The sequence below is a fragment of the Pteropus alecto genome, unplaced genomic scaffold, assembly GCF_000325575.1.
Source record: "Pteropus alecto unplaced genomic scaffold, ASM32557v1 scaffold123, whole genome shotgun sequence".
Lineage (NCBI taxonomy): Eukaryota > Metazoa > Chordata > Mammalia > Chiroptera > Pteropodidae > Pteropus > Pteropus alecto.
This window is the reverse complement of record NW_006433950.1, coordinates 4,572,875-4,592,578: the sequence shown is the minus strand read 5'-3', so window position 1 is coordinate 4,592,578 and position 19,704 is coordinate 4,572,875.

Sequence of the window (19,704 nt, the reverse complement as noted above, 5' to 3'; positions counted from 1 at the left end):
ACGCCCCGGCCGCGAGCTGACCAGCGGCGGGGTCGGCGCCGAGGTCACAGACACGCTGGGCATCTGATCCCAGCCAGCCGGGGTCCGGCGAGGAGCCACGAGGGTGTCCAAGCGAGAGCCTCGGTTTTCAAATGGCCGTGGATTCGGCCCCACGTTCTCCTTTCGTTCGGGGACCCCGGCGACACACGCCTTGCTGTAAAATCGGGAGCAAGGGGAGTGCCGCCGCAGGGATGCGGTGATCGGTCCAGGTGCCAAGCACTTGCCGTGCAAAAGGCGCCAGGCTAAGGAGAGACCCAGCCCCAAGTCTTGGTCTAGAGACAGCGTGCACCTCAAGTGGTGGAAAGCTGGTGCTGAAACCTAGTCCTCTCGATGATCAGGGCCGCGTTCTGAATTGCACAGCTATAAAGGGAAAGAAAGAACAAATGATAAAAACAGTGAGAGGGCGACACTGGTGTAGGAGCAGGGGACGTACTAGAAAACCACTGGCCTACGAAGGCGAGGGTGCACCTGGGTTCCCTCTCGCTGTCACCAATGAACTGAGTGACCTACATTAAGTCATAATATATCCCAGAGCCTCGGTTTTCCCTTCTGTAAAATGAAGTGTCTGGACAAATTTTCTAAAGGCCTTCTGGCTCTAAAATTCTACGGGTCTCTCTTTCAGGTCCTGAGCTGGCTTCAGCACGTAATTAAAAATTTTAAATCCATATTAGAAAGAGAGAGAGACAAAATAATGGAATGTTAAAATTTAAGTCAGCCTACCTTGAGTTTGTTGGAAACTGCCATTTCAAATGTACTATGAGTGATATTTAACATTCTCCTTAGAGTTGACAGAAATCCTTTGAATTTCAGTCTCCACAAAGAAGCATAGAGCAATGTCACTCTGCTTGTTGATGCCTGAGCAGAATGGAATGGCTGTGGTATAGAGTGTTCGTTGCCAAGTAATTTCATTCTTTATATTCCCCCAAAAGACCCTCCAGAGTAGATCAACCTAACGCTTTTTAACTGAGATGTTGGAAGCTGGAAGGAAACTGCTGTGAGACAAGTTACAATTACAGCTTTGATTCCCCTCAAGGATACTTAATAACAACCACATATTAGATAAGAATGCACAGAAACAGTTCATCTCTGAGCTCCCTACACTACTTATTTAAATACTGCTTTAGTTCGCAAACTCAACCTGTTGAGGCAACCCGAAGGCCAGTAACATGTCATTTATCTGGCATCATAGGAGAAGATATACCATATAAATGAAATCTTTAGCTACTTTACAGAACTTTTCTCGCCCAAGAAAACTAATGTTTTCCTGAATACAGCCTTTTGAAAATTACTTTAACTTGGTGATTAAGGATCATCATTATCATTATCAACATTATTGTATTCTATTATGATCAATGAATGCCCTCAAATGTATGTAAATCTATTTGTTCCTGTAATGAATAGCTTCTAGAATGCTGTTATCATTATTTTAAATTTACATTTTTTTTGTATGTCTCCTTCATTACTACTGGGCTGACACTTCTTTATTCTACCTATCTACCTAACAACTAACTTCCTTCCTTCCTTCCTTCCTTCCTTCTTCCCTTCTATTTTATTGTGAACTTAGACACACTTCCTTCCTTCCTTCCTTCCTTCCTTCCTTTCGATGCTTCTATTTTATTGTGAACTTAGATAAACTTTTATTAGTTTAGACTTTCAGGTTTTGAGTAAAGATTCTCTGTGGGGTTCTCCTATGGGTTAACTACATGAGTTTATGTGACATCGATTTTGACTGTTCAGTGACTGGTTTTTACTAATTTCTTAAATCTTGGTGGTATTCTTGGTAACTGAGGTTTCTGGATATGTACTCTTAGGCTAGATCAGTAAATACCACTCTTCAAAAATTAAATTGATAAGAATATCAACAACATTAAAATCTAGCAACACTGACCTACTATTTCTCTCAGGCAATGGAATGTCCAGCGCCAAAGGGCAGCAAGGCTCTTCAGGTCCCTAGGAAGCCTGAGCTATGACAGAGTGGTCTCCACACCCTGAATGTAGCATTTACAAGTATATCCAACAGGTGCCATTTACTGAAATCTAGTCCCAGGCACTGCGTTAAGGGTTTGTACTTGTTATTTCATTTTACTTTCGCCACCACTCTATGAGAAAGGGATTGGTTTTTCCATTTTCTAGATGAAGAGGGTCCAAAATCTTGCTCCGGTTACATAATCATTTAGTGGCAGAGATACAATTCAAACTTAGGACTGGAGGACCAACCTAAAGCCTATAACTCTTAACCATTATACTATATCCCTCTCTTCCACCTTAGTTTCCAAGCAACATTTTATTAATTAATTTGGCACCTCGCAAAGGAAATTCCCTGTATAGGGACTTTGGTTAAGGTCATCAAAAAAAGAATATAACAAAATGTACACATCAAACGGCATTTCACAAGTTTAAGGAATATAAACCAATGTTCTAGTACCTGTTCTCTTTTTGGGAAAACTGATACAATCAAGATCTTAAAACTGCAAAACTTAGAGTTAGATCCTACCTTGGTGAGACCTGCAGAAGTAATACCTACAGAATAGTCAAAACAACTTTGAAAAGGAAGAAAAGTTGGAGGACTCATACTTCCTGATTTCAAAACTTACTACAATGCTATAGTAATCAAGACAGTGTGGTATTGGCATAAGGAGAGACATACAGATCAATGGAATAGAATTGAGAATCCAGAAATAAACCTTTACACTTATGGTCAGTTGATTTTCAACAAAAGTGCCAGCAGATTAAAATTGAGAAAGACAACAGGATAAACAAATGCTACAAAATGAAGCTGGATCTCTACCTCATACTACACACAATAAATCAAAAGGGGTCATAGACCTAAATTAAGATGTAAAACTAGAAAACTCTAAGAAGAAAATGTAGGAGTAAATCTTTGGGATATTAGGTTAGGCAATTGTTTCTTATACATGACACCAAAAGCATAAGCAACAAAAGAAAATACAGATAAGTTAGACTTCATTAAAATTAAACACTTCGGCACAAGCAACCAAAGAAAAAAAATAGATAAATTGAACATCAAAATAGGTATCTGTGTTTCAAAGGACACCATTGAGACAGTGCAAAGGAAGACGCCTACAGAATGACAGAAATATTTGCAAATCATACATCTGATAAGGGTCTAGGGTGTAAAGAGATCTTATAACTCAACAATAAAAAGACAAATAACCCAGTGTAAAAATGGGCAAAGTATTTTTGAATAGACATTTCTCCAGTGAAGATATACGAATAACCAATATGCACATAAAAGATGCATATCATTAGTTATTAGAGACATGCTAATCAAAACCACAATGAGATATCGCTTCATATTCATTAGAATGGCTATAATTAAAAAAGCGATAACAAGCACTGATAAGGGGGTGGAGAAATTGGAACCCTCTACATTGCTGATGGGAATGTAAAATGGTGCGGCCATTTCAGAAAACAGTTTTTTCAAAAAGTTAAACATAGTTATATGACTTGGCAACTCAAAATAAATGAACACATATGTCCACACAAAAACTTGCGCACAAATCTTCATGGCAGCATTATTCATAAAACCCCAAAGTGGAAACAACCAAAATGCCCATTAACTGATAAATACAAACAAAATGTTGTATATCCATGCAGCAGAATATTATTCAGCTATACAAAAGGATCACGTACTGATACATGCTACACCATAGATCAGCCTTGAGAACAGAGTGATAAAAACCAGACACAAAAGGTCACATATTATATGATTTTATTTGAATGAAATGTGCAGAATAAGCAAACCTATAAAGACAGAAAGTAGATTAGTGGTTGCCTAGGACTAGGTGGGAAGGGAAGGGACGAAGAATGGAGAGTGATTGCTAATAGGTACTTTTGGGTGGTGATTAAAATTTTCTAAAATTAGTCTACAGCCATGCCACCCTGAACAAGCCAGATCCCGTCTGTTCTCGGAAGCTAAGCAGGGTCGGGCCTAGTTAGTACTTGGATGGGAGACCAGGTGCTGTAGGTGTAAAAAAAACTAAAAAATAAAAAAATAAGGGATTGTAAGCTGACAAGGTCCTTGCAATCTGTGAGGTCAACCAAGGGTTGCCTCACCTAAAAAAAAAAAAAAATTTCTAATATTAGATTGTGGTGATGGTTGCACAATTCTGTGGATATACTAAATACCACTGAAGTGTGACTTTTATGGTAGCTAAATACTATCTCAATAAAGCTATTTTTTTAAAAAAAGCGATGCCTAGCCAGCAATTTCCAACTTTATTATAGTACTATATTCATTAAATAGTATATATGAATATATGTACATATATGCATGTATGCATACATACACCCAGATATATTTTCATAATATTTATCAGGTTAGTTAAGCACTAAATAATTTTTTTTACATCCAAAGATTGTTGTAGTGGCACTGTTATTTCTCATATTGGGCTTACCAGTTTTGTGACCGGTATAATTTACATGCATTTAAATACCAATACCACATATATGTACCAGGCTGGGTGCTGTGTTGGCAAAAGAAGGATGATTATTTCTGTATAAATAATAAATATCGAACAAATGTGTGGGTATAAAATATCTTTTCAGTCATCTTTCTTGGCATTTTTTCCACAGATTGAAGAGCCAAAAAAAAATGGTCTTTCACAGACCAATGGTAAGTCTTTATAAACACTAAAGTGTGCTTTTGAAATCTTTTACATAATTTAAATGTTTTATGCCCCATTATATTATGAAATAGAATGTGATTTCCATCTTTCTGCAATAATGAATAGTGGCTTAAAGAGCTCACTTTTCCACCCTAGGAAAAGAATCTGAAAGAAACCGTTAGTTGATTCAATAGCAAATAAAAACTAACTTCACATCAGCCCCTGGGAGCTGTGAAATTTCTCTAACTCGGTTTAGAACATAGGTTCTTTTTAGAACAGGAGTGCAGGATATCACTAGAAAGCTTTTGAGCCTTCCTTTCAGGCTCTTGTCAAACAAACAGAAAAGAGGGTTATGCAGGCTTTCATCTGTAGCTTAAAGCACCTCAAAGATCATTTAAAAGCATGTTCAGCACTGTTTTCAAATCTAGAGGCTGCTGCTAATAACAACATCCAGAGGATGTGTTCAGCCAGGCAGCTGTTCCTCAGACTCTTACTCTTAGGCCTATTTGATCAGCGACAGATCTTAGAGTCTCTACGTTTTATCTAGTTTATCCCTTACTTTTTAGCAAGGAATGTACTTCAAAGCACGATCCTACTTGACAGTTCAAATCTTCCACTGCTCTGCTTCCATAAACAGTTGCTTGTCCTAATCTTAAAAGGTCTTTGGGAAAAAGAGGTTTTGCTGTGTACCTTGATAAGACTTCCCAATGTACCTCATTCCCTTTCTTTGTGCATCTGCTTCTCTTTGAGTCGCATAAGCACTCCTGGAGAAGTTATATCTAAATCGAGTTTGGAGGAATCATATTCATGAAATGCAGCTGCTATTAAAAAAAAATTTTTTTTTTTTGTTCACAAATATTTAAAGAGTATCTGTGACGTGTCAAGTACAATGCTAGATGCTGGAGATACAATAATGAACAAGACAGATGGAGTCTTTGGCCTCACGGCAAATGATTTTGTGAAGTAAATACCCACAATTAATTACTGTTATTAATTCTGGTAATATTTAACCTTCATTTGAAGGTAGTCTAATTGCTGTGCTTAAAAAAATGTATGATCTAGACCACATAGCCTGTGAACTGATGGAAATGACAGACATGTATTTTTGTAATCAACTGGTTTGTTTTATAGGCATTACGGGCATCTTATTTCAAGAAGAAATCCATCCTGGTACAATTTAAATCCACCTTGTCTTGTTTAAGCTTCAAAAGAGAAAAGTGCACTGGGCTCCCTCTGAATATTTCTTGACTTGTTTTTCCTCATTAGTTATAGGCATGACTATAATTCTATCACCATCTTTCCACGATCTCATTGGTCAGGTTTCACATTCCTACTTATGTGTCTTGGGAAGAGCTTATAAAAATCATATATTATTGTTAGGAATAAAACAATTCTTTCAACAATTCCCATAGTCTTCTAATTTTAAAAAACAACTAGGTGTGTTTTTTCTTGTCTCATATGGACCGCTTAAGAAGGACCATCTTCCTTAAGATCATCTTTTGATGTAATTCCATTTTACCAACCCATATCGTCTCTTATTTAAAAGTATTGGGGATTATTGGAATTCTTGGACATTTTGGTTAAGATGCATATTAACTATAGTTCTTTTCTTGGCACTGAACCCCATGGTTTGTTTTCTAGAGGATGAGTAACAACTTGCCAAACCAGGAAAATTAACTCCAGGTTATATGATTGAAACTTTTTTTTTAAATTTAAGAGCAGAGAGACCCTAGAAAGTTTTGCTGAAAATAAATCAGTGTAGCTTTTTTCCCCCAGTTACCATTAGATGTTAAGGAGTTGGTGACTTTGCACAATTTAAGTAGAAGTCTTCTGTGAAAACTAAGAAAGAAGCTGGGTCTGTGTTTCTTAAGACAAGAAAACTATAGAAATAGTTACATCTCCTAAAGACCCAAATTTGTTTTCTCCAACATTATAGATATATGACAAACATCCGACCTTCTAGAAAGTTTGGTTAGATAGAGACCTCAAAAATAGTATGTCAGAGACCTGGGTGTCTGCCAAAACGGGGCCAGTTCTGCTAGTTCAGGTGACAGTTAGCAACGAGATAAAAGATTAAAGAATTAGGCCAAATGCTGTGCTTATCAAATATGTAATTGATTTTTTTTTGCTTTTTCATGGGTTTCTCTCAGGGTCACGTAGGACTGCCTAACTTTTTCTCATAGTCAGCAATTTTGGCTAATAACGTGGCGCCCTTTTTTGACCTCAGCTCCTGGAGGGCACTTCTGTCTGTGTTTCCTTTTCAGAGTATGTACTAGTTGGCAAGAACACACTGAGTAATCTGTGCAAACTATAAGAAATGTCGGGCTGGCCCTTGCTCGCTAACTGCCCCTCCTGTTTCTAGATAAACGAAAGTGACAGCGGTCTTCTCTGTTCCTCAAACATGACTCTCCTGGTTTCAGGGACTTTTCGCCTTTTGGTCCCCCTGCTTTCTCACTGGCTCTAGGTACAGCTGATCCTGCAGGTCCTGCAAAAAAACAGCTGCTCAGAGGGCCCTTCCTTGACCCATAACGGCTGTTTGCTTCCTTCTGACCACTTACCATGGCCCTGTTCATGTGTTTATTATTTGTCTCCATCCTCTAGAAAGAAAGCATCTGGAGGCATGGACAGGCTCTGTTTTGATCCTGGCAGTATCCTCAACACCTAGAACACAGGTGCTCCAATCAATGTATATTTTACACTGACTGAACTGTTCACCCAACATACCTGCAACGTTCTGGCAGGAAGAACTGCTGTCATTTGGGGTTATCCCACCTGGCTTTGTACAAGACACTGGAAGCCTCTATCGGAGATTCTCAAACCTTACTGCATATTAGAATCACCTGAGAAACTTAAAAATTACCTTTGCTTAGACCCTGCCTTGACCTAAGGGTGATGAGTCTCAGGCATCAGTATGTTTTAAAAGATCTTTGTGTAATTATGCAACTAACGTAGTCAAAGAACTGCTCTGAGCGACACAGAGCTGAACAATGACCTGACTACAAAGTTCTTATTCCCTAGGGGAGTCTTCCTGTGTCACTCTGTCTAGGGCAGCCCAAAGCATTCTTCAGACCACTCGCAGTGACCTCAGAATACCTGCTTCATTATCACAAAAGGCAAAAGCCAGATGAAAAATTAGCCTCTCGGGAAAGAGAAAAGGTATCCAAGTAACCTATGTTCATCTGTTAGTACCTACTCTGAAATCTCAAACAAAAGGGAGAAGTTCCAGCACACTTCTCTCTTCCTTAGTAAAAAAAAAAAAAAAAAAGTCATCAACAAACCCTGATTTAGCTGTAGAAGTCAGTCAATGAATGAATGAATGAATGAGTGAACCAATCAATCAATCAATCAATCGAAGTGTTTAAGCTGCAAAGCAAACAAAAAACAATGGTCCCAGAAAGAGGGTAGAGTACAAATTTCATCTTCTTCCCCCGGGAGAAACAGAGGTCAAGTAGTGGTGGGCTCAGAAACACTTGTCCATGTTTCCTCTTATGACAAACTCTAAATTTTAAGGCTTTATTTACAATTAGGACCTCTATTTAAAAAAAAAAAAAAGGAAAAACAATGGTTATTGGTGTTTCTCTCAATCCATGCTATTAATCAACTGCCTTTTCCTTTATTTTACAAGATCACCATCAGAAATGTTAACGAAAACTTGGTTCATGCTGAAAGTCAAGTGGTTTCCCCTCCAGTTAGTTAAACTAAATGACTAGAGTGAAATGAAGAGGACACGGGATCAGAGGTAGAAATGTCAAGAGTTACAGTCCAGGCTCTACCACTCGCCAACTGCATGAACGATCAGCAACTTTTCTTGCCTGTGGCATGAGAATCAAAACCTACGCCACCTGCCTGACATTGCTGTTGTTTCTTATAGATAACGTTCACAAATATGCTCTGAAAATGTGACAGTGTGCAAATGAAAATTACGGGTATTCTGTCTGATAGGTGAATTTTTAATTAAGCAAAAAAAAAAAAAAAAATCCAGTGGTTACAGTAATTAGGAATATGGACCGAGGGTATACTATGTGCCCAGCAAAGTGCTGAACAAAAAATCTGTCCACTATCAACACTTGCTTTGTGACACACTCCCGGCACACACCCATCACAAGGAAACTGAATGCATTAGACCAGAAGAGTAGATAGATCAGCAAACAGGGAAAGCTGTTTCCTTTGCAGCAAGAGAAGCTCAGCTCAGCCATGTGCAAGAATTGCATCAAAAAGTCCACTTATTCATCCCTAAAAGTCTGTTTCCATGCCCAGGTCTAACGTTCTTTCATTTCCCACTGAAGGTGACCAGGTCACAGAAGAGACTACTTAAATTTAGAGACCCTCCCTCAGTCAAGATCAAGGCAACAAACTTGAATAACTGTTGAGTTAACAGGTTTCTAGTCAAGGTTTTCAATGGATAAGAGAATCTGGAAAGCTGAAACCTGAAAGCAGTTGTGCAGTTGATGGTAGGACAATTTAAAACAGGAGAACTCCTGCCTCTTAAGATTTCAAGGCTAGAAGCAACCTTAGAGGTTATCTGGTTGTGAACAGGCTGGGACAGGTATCGGCTGGAATTCGATGAGGTCCAGGTAAGTCTTTAACCTCACCTAGCTTTACTTTCTTTATTTATTAATAAAATAAACACAAAAATATCTCCTTTGCAGGGTTAACAATCTGAAGCTTAGAGACGTATACATAAAGTCAGCACATATTAAGTTATGAATAAATCGTAACTAATCTTAAAGTCAGCTGAGTGATTTTCAGACTCGTTTGAGCAGAAAGTTGCAGATCACTATGAAATGTTGATATAATTTATCAAGAAGTTTTAGTAGCAAATGTAACTGCAGTATATTGTATATTAGTATAATATCACACAAAGAATACATCTCTTTGCCAAAACAAAGAAAGAAAATGCCCTTCCGCACCAACATGCTTTTGAACTGATTCATGTGTCAGAATATTCCTGTAATATTTGCTGGCTACTTGGTGATTTGATTTATGCCTGAGGTTGGGTCTAGCGGCACTTCTAACCAGACGAGCATCTGTAGGCAAATGGAGAAAAGACTACTGTTCAGACTAGCTGCAGGCCTCATTGAGTTTGCAAACCTTTACTAACTAATAACACTAGAGCTCATAAACAAATTCAGTGATTTTGAAACTCTTCAGAAAGAATTTTTTTTTTTTTTGGCATAAGCTCAAGATCTAAAACACAGAAAAGCAGAAGCCCCAAAGGAAGAAAAAAATTAAAAAAAAAAAAAAACGGAACAAAGGCTGAGCTGCCTTTCTGTAAGCCCCGGGATGCCCTGCCCTCCCCACCCCTCAAAGGCATCTCTGGAGGGGCACATTTTGAAAACCCTAAGTCCAGCGTCTCATTCTGCAGATGAAGAAACCAAACCCCCAAACCTCAGGGGCCGTGAGATCTACGCAAGGTTACTCAGTGAGTATGAGACAGAATCAACTCTCAAACCTAGGCCGTCCAGGCTTCTCGGGTCGGCATTTTCTCCCATTCCACCAGGACGACTCAGATGTTCTGGTTTTTCCAAAACAACCCATGGGTAAAATAGATGAGCAGAACCATGGCAAAGGGGGCGACTTGGCAGAGGTCAACTCCTTAAAAAGTTCACCTTCTCAAACTGTCAGGTCGAAAGATGTCCCTCTTCTGCCTGCCTTTCCTATCATGTTCCATAATGAACCAAATTATCTGTTTATATCAGAAGTCATAAATTGGCCCGCACGGTTTATCATAATATCTTGAAGTAGTTGCCAACATTTTTTTTTTTTAATTTGGGCTTTCCAGCTTCTATGGAAAAGTGAGAAATTCTAGCAATACTGAACTCTCATACCAACTGATAACAATCCCAGGAGACAATCAGAGGCACGCACTCTCCAGTTTGTCACAGACCCCACCAGTTCCTACCTGCTTGTGTCCCTTAGGGCCAGTTGCCGGGAAGCATTTGAGTCTGTGACCCATGGTCTGAAGTCTATGTCCACAGAAGCATTTTTGAGAATCGAACTTATAGGAACAAAAGTAAACCCAGGCTACAGAAATAGGGGACAATCTAATTTCAAAAGATGATGTGAATATCATCATAAATAATGCTGCTATTCTGTACCGATTAAGGAGGAAACTTTCCAAGTTTATTTTTCTGAGGGCTGTTACCTTAACCACAGACTCATAGAGCTACGAAGCCCCAGAACCGCTTTCCTGGGTGTCTCCATTTTATATTACTATCTCCAGCCCAACTCCAAACACTGGAGGCCCTCAGGAGAGGCATTATTAAACTCACACATCAGTCTGTTTCCTGCACCCCAGGGCATCTCACTCAGCACTACAGTTCAGAGGACCTGGCTGAGAGCCCCAGATCATCCCCAGGACAGGACAATATTGGCACGGTAGTTGGAATGAGAACAAATTCTTAAGGGACAGCTCAGTCCCGCTCTCCAGCACTGGCCATCCAGGCTCTCAAGTCACATTCTGGCTCCCCGCGCTTCCCACATATACCTCCTCTCGTCCAATCACCTTCCTCTCCTCCCTTGTTAAAACGTACAAAAACATCAGGTAAATAAATTCACACAAAGGTTTTAAGAGTTGATAGCTGTAGATTTTAATTCTAGCACTGGAACCTGACATTGTGTGTTACTCATACTAGAATTTTAGGGCTCATGATTAGCTGGTAAAAAGAACATTCGGAGATAAAAAGGCCTTCCTCTCAAATGATACAAGGAAGGAGGTTAATTTCCTTTACCTGAAGGGCCACCGTCAAACTATCCCCGCTCCTCCAGGACTTGGTTCAAATGCTACTTTCTCAGAGATGCTCTCCCTAACTAACCACCTCAAATTAGCATCGAGATCTTCCTCCTTCTACTCCACACTCCCTGTTGCATTCCCTGCTTTATTTTTCCGCATATTACTGAGCACCATATGATACACTATGTTATACTTTTTTTTTTTCTCTACTTTTACTGAACATAAGCTCCGTGGGATAAGGATGTCTGTCTGTCCACTACGTCTCCAGTGCTGTGGCAGTGCCTGGTCCATAGCAGACACTCCATAAAAGTTTGTTAAATACAGGAGGAGCCTGTGCCCAAGCTGCAGGGTGACAATTACTCCAGGAATTAACAGATGCCAAGTAGAACTTCTGGATGATGAGCATGACTGTGTATTTTAAAGCTGGAAAGGAGCTCAGAAGTTTTGATGTTGTCTTTCCTTTCTGTACACATGTATCTTTTAGAATAAACAACACATTTCCTTTCTAAATATTTTTAAAAATGAGGTACATTCTTCCTCCTTTTTAAAAATCTAGAAAAGATATAGGGTAACCCATCTAGGAAGCACGATGCTAAATAAGACAACCTTTTTTTTCCCCCCCGAATGTTAGAGTTTGACCACACCATATGTAAGGTGTGCGGTGTGTGGTATGGTGTGCTGGTGGTGGTGCTGTGTATGTGTGTAATCTGACAGTTGTGTCTTTAACTAGACTATGAACCTTTCTTCTCTTCCTCTGAGCTAACAGCGATGGACCTGAAATGCTTGTGTGTGTGTGTGTGTGTGTGTGTGTGTGTGTGTGTGTGTGTGTTTGTGTGTGTGTGTGTGGCTATTGCATCTTCAGATTCAAAACCTTTCTACTTTTCTTCTGATCTAACAATGATGGAGTTTAGTTCTTTATCTGAAGTGTGTTCTGGCAAATACATGCAATATTCCTCATTTGAAAAAGAAGCAGAGGCTGTTCCTGGCTGCTTAACTCTGCAGCACTACCTTCCAGCTGTCCTTTGAGAAACAGCTGTTTATTGTTTTTTGTTGTTGGTGGTGGTATTTCTACCTTTTGATTATGGTTCTTTGAATCCCTCAAACAGCACACTTGGGAAACTTAGATTTATTTCCCAAATACAAACATCATGAAGCCTGAACTTCTGGTTCAAGTGTCCTAACCTAGCACCAAGGTCAGAACACATATTGCTTCACGGATCCCAGACAGTTCAGATTCAGAGTGCCAAACCATGCGCTATCTGTATTGACCTGGCCAAAGTGTAAGCAGAGATGGGCACAGAACACCAAGAAATAGCCAGACCATGTCAGCACAAGAAAATAACCTATTCAGAAAAGTTCTCGTCACTGTTGTGATCAGAGCTATCAACAGTGAAAAATTTAAGACCCGGAACATGTAAGATGAGGTCGCCAATCCCCAGATCAAAGGAGTGTAGAGCAGAGATAAGGAACGGCCCGCCTGATAAGTACCTGAACTTAGGAAACTTCCTGGACATAAACTCACAGCAGAATCTCCATTCTGGTCTCTGTTAAAAAGCTGAAAACCATCCTATCGAATTACATACAAACAAGGTTAATCACTGCAATGCTGTCAGTGATGACAAAATTTGGAAACGACCTAAGTGACCATGTTGGAGGCCTGGTTAACCAATCTATGGCACACTCAGACAATAGAATAAAACATTTTCTTTTAAAAAGTGAGAATACTCTTTATAATCTAAATTCGAATTATTTCATATGAGAAGACCAAAGTATGCTACCATAAGGGAGAAAAGGCAAAACAAGCGTATACACAAACGACTATATTTTCTTATATACATGTGAAATATGTCTAGAAGGGAAGGTAAATAATCACTGGCTTCTTCTAGGTACAGGCACTGGATAACGGGGCACGAGATTTGGTGGAGACTCCTCACTGTATTTCCTTTGGCATTTTGAACAAAACAAATGTTAATTCCTACTCAAACAAATAAAATCAATATTTTAAAGAGAAACAAAATTAAATAAGGTTTTAAAACTGAAGCCCTTCTCAATCTAGGGGGTCTAGAAAAGAGAGTTCACTGTAGCATTCTTAACCCACTTCTGTAGTTTTGAAAATTTTTTTTTTTTTCAAAATAGGAAGATCAATTAAAAAAAAAAAGGAACTTCTATTCTAAGCTAATGAGTTGGGTGCCTCCAGCAGAGGCCATCAAGGAAGGGGAAAATGCCAGACAATTTGCTCCCTGCGGGTGAAGTGTGACTTTTACTGGCCTGAGAGCTGAGGGTGAGTGGAAATCCCTTCTCTGCCGCCATCATGAAACGGGTTTCAGACATTGGCAATGCAGTTTCCGACTGTGCTGTCAGAATCAGACAGGTTCTTCTCTAAAAGGCCAACTCTCCCTTGTGTTGGTTAAACACACGGAAAGAAAAAATAGGTCAGGTAACCCTATTCCTCCATGTTTTGGCAACAGGGCAGATAAAATGCCAAATGTGTAGGAACAAACTTAAATGCAGGCAAGGCTTAGATTTTGTTAAAAAAATTCTCTTGGCCAACCTCGGGGAAGAGGGGCGGCCCCTTGAGGACTCAGAACAAAGTATGTCCTCTGTGTGGGCTTAGCCGGAGTAAACGTGCAACGAGGTAGGTCATACTGAAGGGACCCTTTAGTGAGGGGAGAGGGACATAGAGCAAGAGTCAGCATATGTGTTTCGGTCCTGACTCTGCCTCAACTTATCATACGATCTTAACTTTTTAAGCCTGAGCATCCTCCTCTATAAAATGGAATCACAACTGCTGCCTCACCTACCTTCCTGGGCTATAGTGAGGGCCAAAGGATAATGGACACGAAGCATCTTAAAAACGAAAAGGTACTCGAGATGAACGTCAGGTTAATAAATTACAAGACAAATTACCTTTTGGTGAGAACTTGGAAGTGTCCAGAGGGGCAACCGTGATCTTGAAGAGGACACATATTAGAACTTTCATCTGTCGTGTGACCTAGGACAAGTCCCCCTGGGCCTCTCTCACTGCAAAACGTGGTTAATGCTACCTACTTAACAAGGTGGCTATGAGACTTAAAGGGAAGAACCTATCGAAAACGCCAGGCACGTGAGAGCTCAAAGGATAAGTCCCCTTCCCATGTGCCTCGTCTGATGAGTCACAGTCTCAAATCAAGGGACACTTCATTTGCCTCATTCCTCAGACCCTCTGTACTGTCTGCTCAATTTTTCCGTAAATCAAAAACTGCTCTAAAAAAATCGCCTGTTAATTCTAAGAACTATTTGGAGTATAGAGTATAGTGATCCAGAAAGGAAACTCTGGAGCCAGACCACGTGGGTTTGAATCCCAGCCCTGTCACCTACAACCTGGATGACCTGGGGAAATTATATAACATCTCTGTGCTTCCCGTGTTCTCACCTATAAGCACTATATAACTTTTTGCTGTTGATATCGGATAATAATGATTATTATTAGACATCGTACTTATGGGAATACAATGGTAGACAGGGCAGTTGAAGCGAAGTTCTCTGAAGTCGCCAACCGTTATCTTAAATGTCAAGAAATGAAGGCTCAAAGAGGTTAAGTGACTCCACCAAAGCCACTCAACGAGTTAGGTGAGAAAGGGCCAGAAAGGACCGGGGAAGCCCATCCAAGACTAGCGGGAGAGCTCCGGATTGCAAGCCAGTTTCTGTCCTGCCCCTGCCGTGAAACCAGACTGACATCCAAAAGCTGGAGTCCGCAGGTACCGGAGCCGGGGAGGTACCGGAGCGGGTTCCAGCAGTCAGCCGGAACTGGCACGATGATTCTGCGCGTCCCCGACCTCCAGCCTCCTTCCACGTCCCCTTGCGTCCCCTTGCTCGTGGTGTTGGCCTTACCTGGACCGCACGTGGCTCTTCCTGCGCGTTACCGATTTGGAGTTCGGCGGCAGAGGTCGCACGGAAATGCCACATCCCCCACCCCATGTGCATTTGTTTTGTGGTTAAGAATCTTAAGCAGGAACAAGGGTTGAGTCCCTCAGAGACCTACCTAGAATGAGGCAGATCCAGGTTTGGTGGGGCCCGAAGTGTATACAATACTGAGGGACGCCTCCCCGCCCCCCGCTTTAGGAAAGGAATATATGAATTAAAAACTAGGTACCTGGCCTGGGAAGGGACGCACGCAAGTGAAGGGCTCAGAAGGTTAAGCCTAGTTAGCTTCCTGGCGAATACAGCTCAGCTCCTGCATTCCCGTTCCCTCTGCATTTCCGCCCATCTCGCTTGTCCCTCCCCTGCCCTTTATGAAGTTGACTGAGCCCCAGGCAGTCAACTTCGTAAGTCTACTTCGTTCTGGCTTAAAACTCGGATGGTATGCCACTTCGGAGATTTTTTTTATTCAAATGATGATAAATACACAGCTTTTCTTGATATAAAGGAACAAAACGGAGCACAACTAACCTGCGGGTGGCTTGTTAGACTTGTAGGACCATGACGTGGCCAGAGGCTAGAGTTTTCTCTTTACATTTAGAAACACACCCAGAGGCTAGCTCTTGCATGTTTGGGACAGTCAATAAATAAAATAATCCTTTTGGATGGCAGGGGGTGGGGATTTAACAATCCAGAGAAAATGATATCGTATAGTCATGCGTAATTAGATATAATTAATATAATATTTTTATACACAGCATCTGATCTAATGCTCACACCATCTGAAGTAGGGTGGGTTTTTTTTTGTTGTGTTTTGTTTTTTAAATCCCCATATGACAGATTGGGGACTGAGGCCTATCGTGACTTGCCAAGGACACAGAGCTACTCACTGGTAGAGCCAGGCTTTGAAGAAAGACGCCTAATTCAGAGCCCTGTCTAATTCAACAGGAACTGTGACCTTCGGTGAATATCGCCGTTTACAGGCTTGAAGCCCAAGGATGAGGCTGAAAGTTTGATTCTCAACACCTGGCTTTTAATTCCCTTAACCACAGCACCCAAATTATCCTCGCACCCAGAAGATACAGAGGCTGCACAGGCAGCAACTGCACAAAGAACCCATAGACAGAATAAGTAGAGGCCATTTTGTGAATAATTTTGGGAGGAGAACTTGTTCCTTGGGGGCATGGGGGGGTGGGAGTTTCCTAGGTGGGGATTATCTAGACGCATCATCTGGGTTTATCTCAAATTCAGCATCGTTTCTCACCTCTCCCCTTCCCTGAGACAGCGGTATCACCCAGCCCTGGAGCCAGGATTGCATCTGTCCTTCACTGCTGTCCCCAGCAGCCTGCTCAGTCAGGGCCTGGCACCAAGCCACTGAGCTGGAGGGGGAGGGGGGGAAGCATGCGTCTCTCAGTGGCTGTCAGCTTTCCCAGCAGACTCAACTCAACACCCCTCCCTCCCCGCCCCACACACAGCCTCTGGCCCCCGAACTTTCCATTTCCAAGCCTGTCGTGTTCTCATTCTCACAAGGGGAGCACCCCTTCCACCACCCAGGGTGCCTCGTCGGCATCCGGGGGCTGCCAGCAGTGCCACTTGGGCACCATGCCCGCTGGCCTGGCCGGCTCTCGCTCAGGACGATTGGAATCAGCTGTAATGGATTGTTTGGAATATAGGTCAAGGTGCTCTCAGAGGGCCCAGGGGAGGATCACCTGACCGGGATGTGGGTGACTCAGCGGGAAGGGAAGGGAAGGGGTGGGAGCCAGATTCTCCTGGCCCCGCAGGCCCCGGGGGAGGAGGTCAAGTTGTCTTGTCTGGCAGACTGTCAAGGGAAAAAGAAGCTGCCGGAGACTGAAGGATAAAATGACCTCTGGTGACCTCTCTGAGGTGGAATCCAAATCCACTCCACAACGCCTGTCGCCTCCGTGTAGCTGAAGCCACACCCAGGTCAAACTGTCTCTGTGGCTGTAAAGACCTAATTAGCTGCCTCCCCTGCCAGTGGCGGAATCCAATGAACAGAACGGTCATCACTCCACAGACCCAGGCCCCCCAAAAGAACCCAAAGCTATGGTGTATCACACAAAGCAGCCAGGCCTAGTAGAGGCCAATTTGTTTTTTCCCCCAATTAACGTTGAATATGAAAATCACTAACCCATTTTATTTTCTGTCTCTGCACAGCAGGGGCCTCCTTAAAAGGGAGCGGTGGTGGCTGCAGTGGCTGGAACAGCAGCTGCTCTGTCTGAGCCTCACTTCCTCTGGCTCCAGCTGCAGGTTCCTCCAGGCCAAGCGGGGAGTTTCCTGAAACTCAGGGCTTTGGCCCTTGCTAACAGGCCACCCTCGCCCTCTGCTCCCCAGCTGCCCACCACCCTCCGTAAGTAGCGCTTCTGGGACTCCCTAGTTCCATGAGTCAGAGCCAGGCTGGAGACAGACAGCAGGCTTCCTTTATTAAATCAGCCTCCTGCCCTGCACACCACAGAGGGAAGCTATAATTACTCCGTGGCCTGGCTCTGACAACGGAGCCAGACGCTCGACGAGGAGGGGATGGTTCCTGATTCCTGCCTTTATCTAGTGCACCCCAGTTTGGAAATCAGAAGAACGGCCAGGGGTTCGGGATGGTTACACACATGGGAGAGGCTCTGCAGGCATTCTGTGCTTCGGTAAATCCTCCTGGCCCCCTTGTTCTGCATATGTAATGGAGTGCATTGAACCCGGACACTGCCGAAGATTCTAGAAAAAGTGCTATATTAAGGCTGCCAGGAGTTTTTTGTTTTGTTTTGTTTTGTTTTGTTTTGAAATGCCTCCTGCCTCCTGGCCAGTCTTATGCGAGGCAGGCTGCTCATTGTTATGTTGGTTTTTAAGAGGTAAAGGAAAAGGCAACAAAACATTGTTTTGGAGCTTCAGGACTATTTCATCCTTTAGGCATATACACACAAAATCTCAGGTGTATGGAAATTTTTGAAATCTGAGACCTAAAGAAAGAGTTGGATTCGAAACGAAAAATAAAACCACAAAATTATAATAATATAGTCGATCTTCAGAAAATAGTTCATTGGCTCATTCACCCGCTCCCTTCTTTCCTTCCTTCCTGGAAGCATACATTATTCCATTCACAAAAGTATTTATTGAGCTGCTGCTTTGTGCCAGGCACGATTTTAGGTGCTAAGAATACATAGGCGCTAACCCAGTTAAAGACGCAGACAGAACTACGCAGACAAATGTTCCTGCCCTTCCAGGTCAATAATAGACACAATAATAAATGAATTATATATGAGATGTTAGAGGCAATCGGTGTGATTGAAAAGAGAAAAAACAGAGCAGAGTTAAGGGAATTGTGGTAAAGGAGGAATTCATAAACATCTCGCGACATTTGAGAACAATTTACAGGTTAGGAGAGTTCTCGAGTCTGCATAAGGATTGCTCAGAAATTATAACTAATCGTAAATGAGTTACATTAGACTAGAGTAACATTATGAAAAGATTTAAGCTCTGTTTAAAACCAAAATGTGGGTGCATTTTAAACATATTTGATAGGAGATAAGATAAAAGTGCCATGGCATTTGACCCTGCCCCTGGTTACAGGTAGGTAAAGGCACTTCCTTCAACTATTTATTAGACACCTGAAATAGAGTGATTGAACACTTTGAGGGTTCAGATCCTGGCTCCATCATTTACTACTTGTGTGATTCTGGGAAAGATGCTTAATTTCATTTCCCCATCTTTTATATGGGAGTACTATAGAACTGCCTTATAGGATTTCTGGAATAATTAAATGAGCTAATAAAACTCAAGGTGTTAGTTAGCATACCACCTGACACTTAGTAAGCACTCAATAAATGTCATCTATTGTTATTGTTGTTGTCAATGTGATGACAACGATGATAATTATGAGGTGTCAAGCACCCTCTGGGTATTAGGACCCAGAGCTGAAAAGAGACAGAGTGGGCAATTGGTCCCAACTGGGAGAGGCTTTGCAGGCATACTGTACTTCATAAAATCCTCGTGGCCTCCTTGTGTGGTCACTGCACCAGTGACCACGGTAAACCATTCTTGGCTAGCCAACAAAAAGGAACGGACCACCGCGAGGCATCCTTTAAGAACCTTTGGGTTGGAAACAATTAAGAGTCTGACAATGCCAAGTGTCGGAGAGGATGTAAAGGACCTGTATACCTTTGTTGTTGGTGGGATTCTAAATTGCTACATTCCTACTGTTTTGCAGGAGACATGTACGAGAATGTTCAGCTCAGCACGTTCCAAGTGGCGGAAAGCCGGTCACGACTCAAACGACAGAAAAATAAATAATAATTGTGCAACATAATAGAAAGGACGATAATATTGTAGTGAAAACCAGTTGACCATAACTCTATGCTACAGTATGGGTGGACTTTGCCAATATAATATTATGAGGAAAGC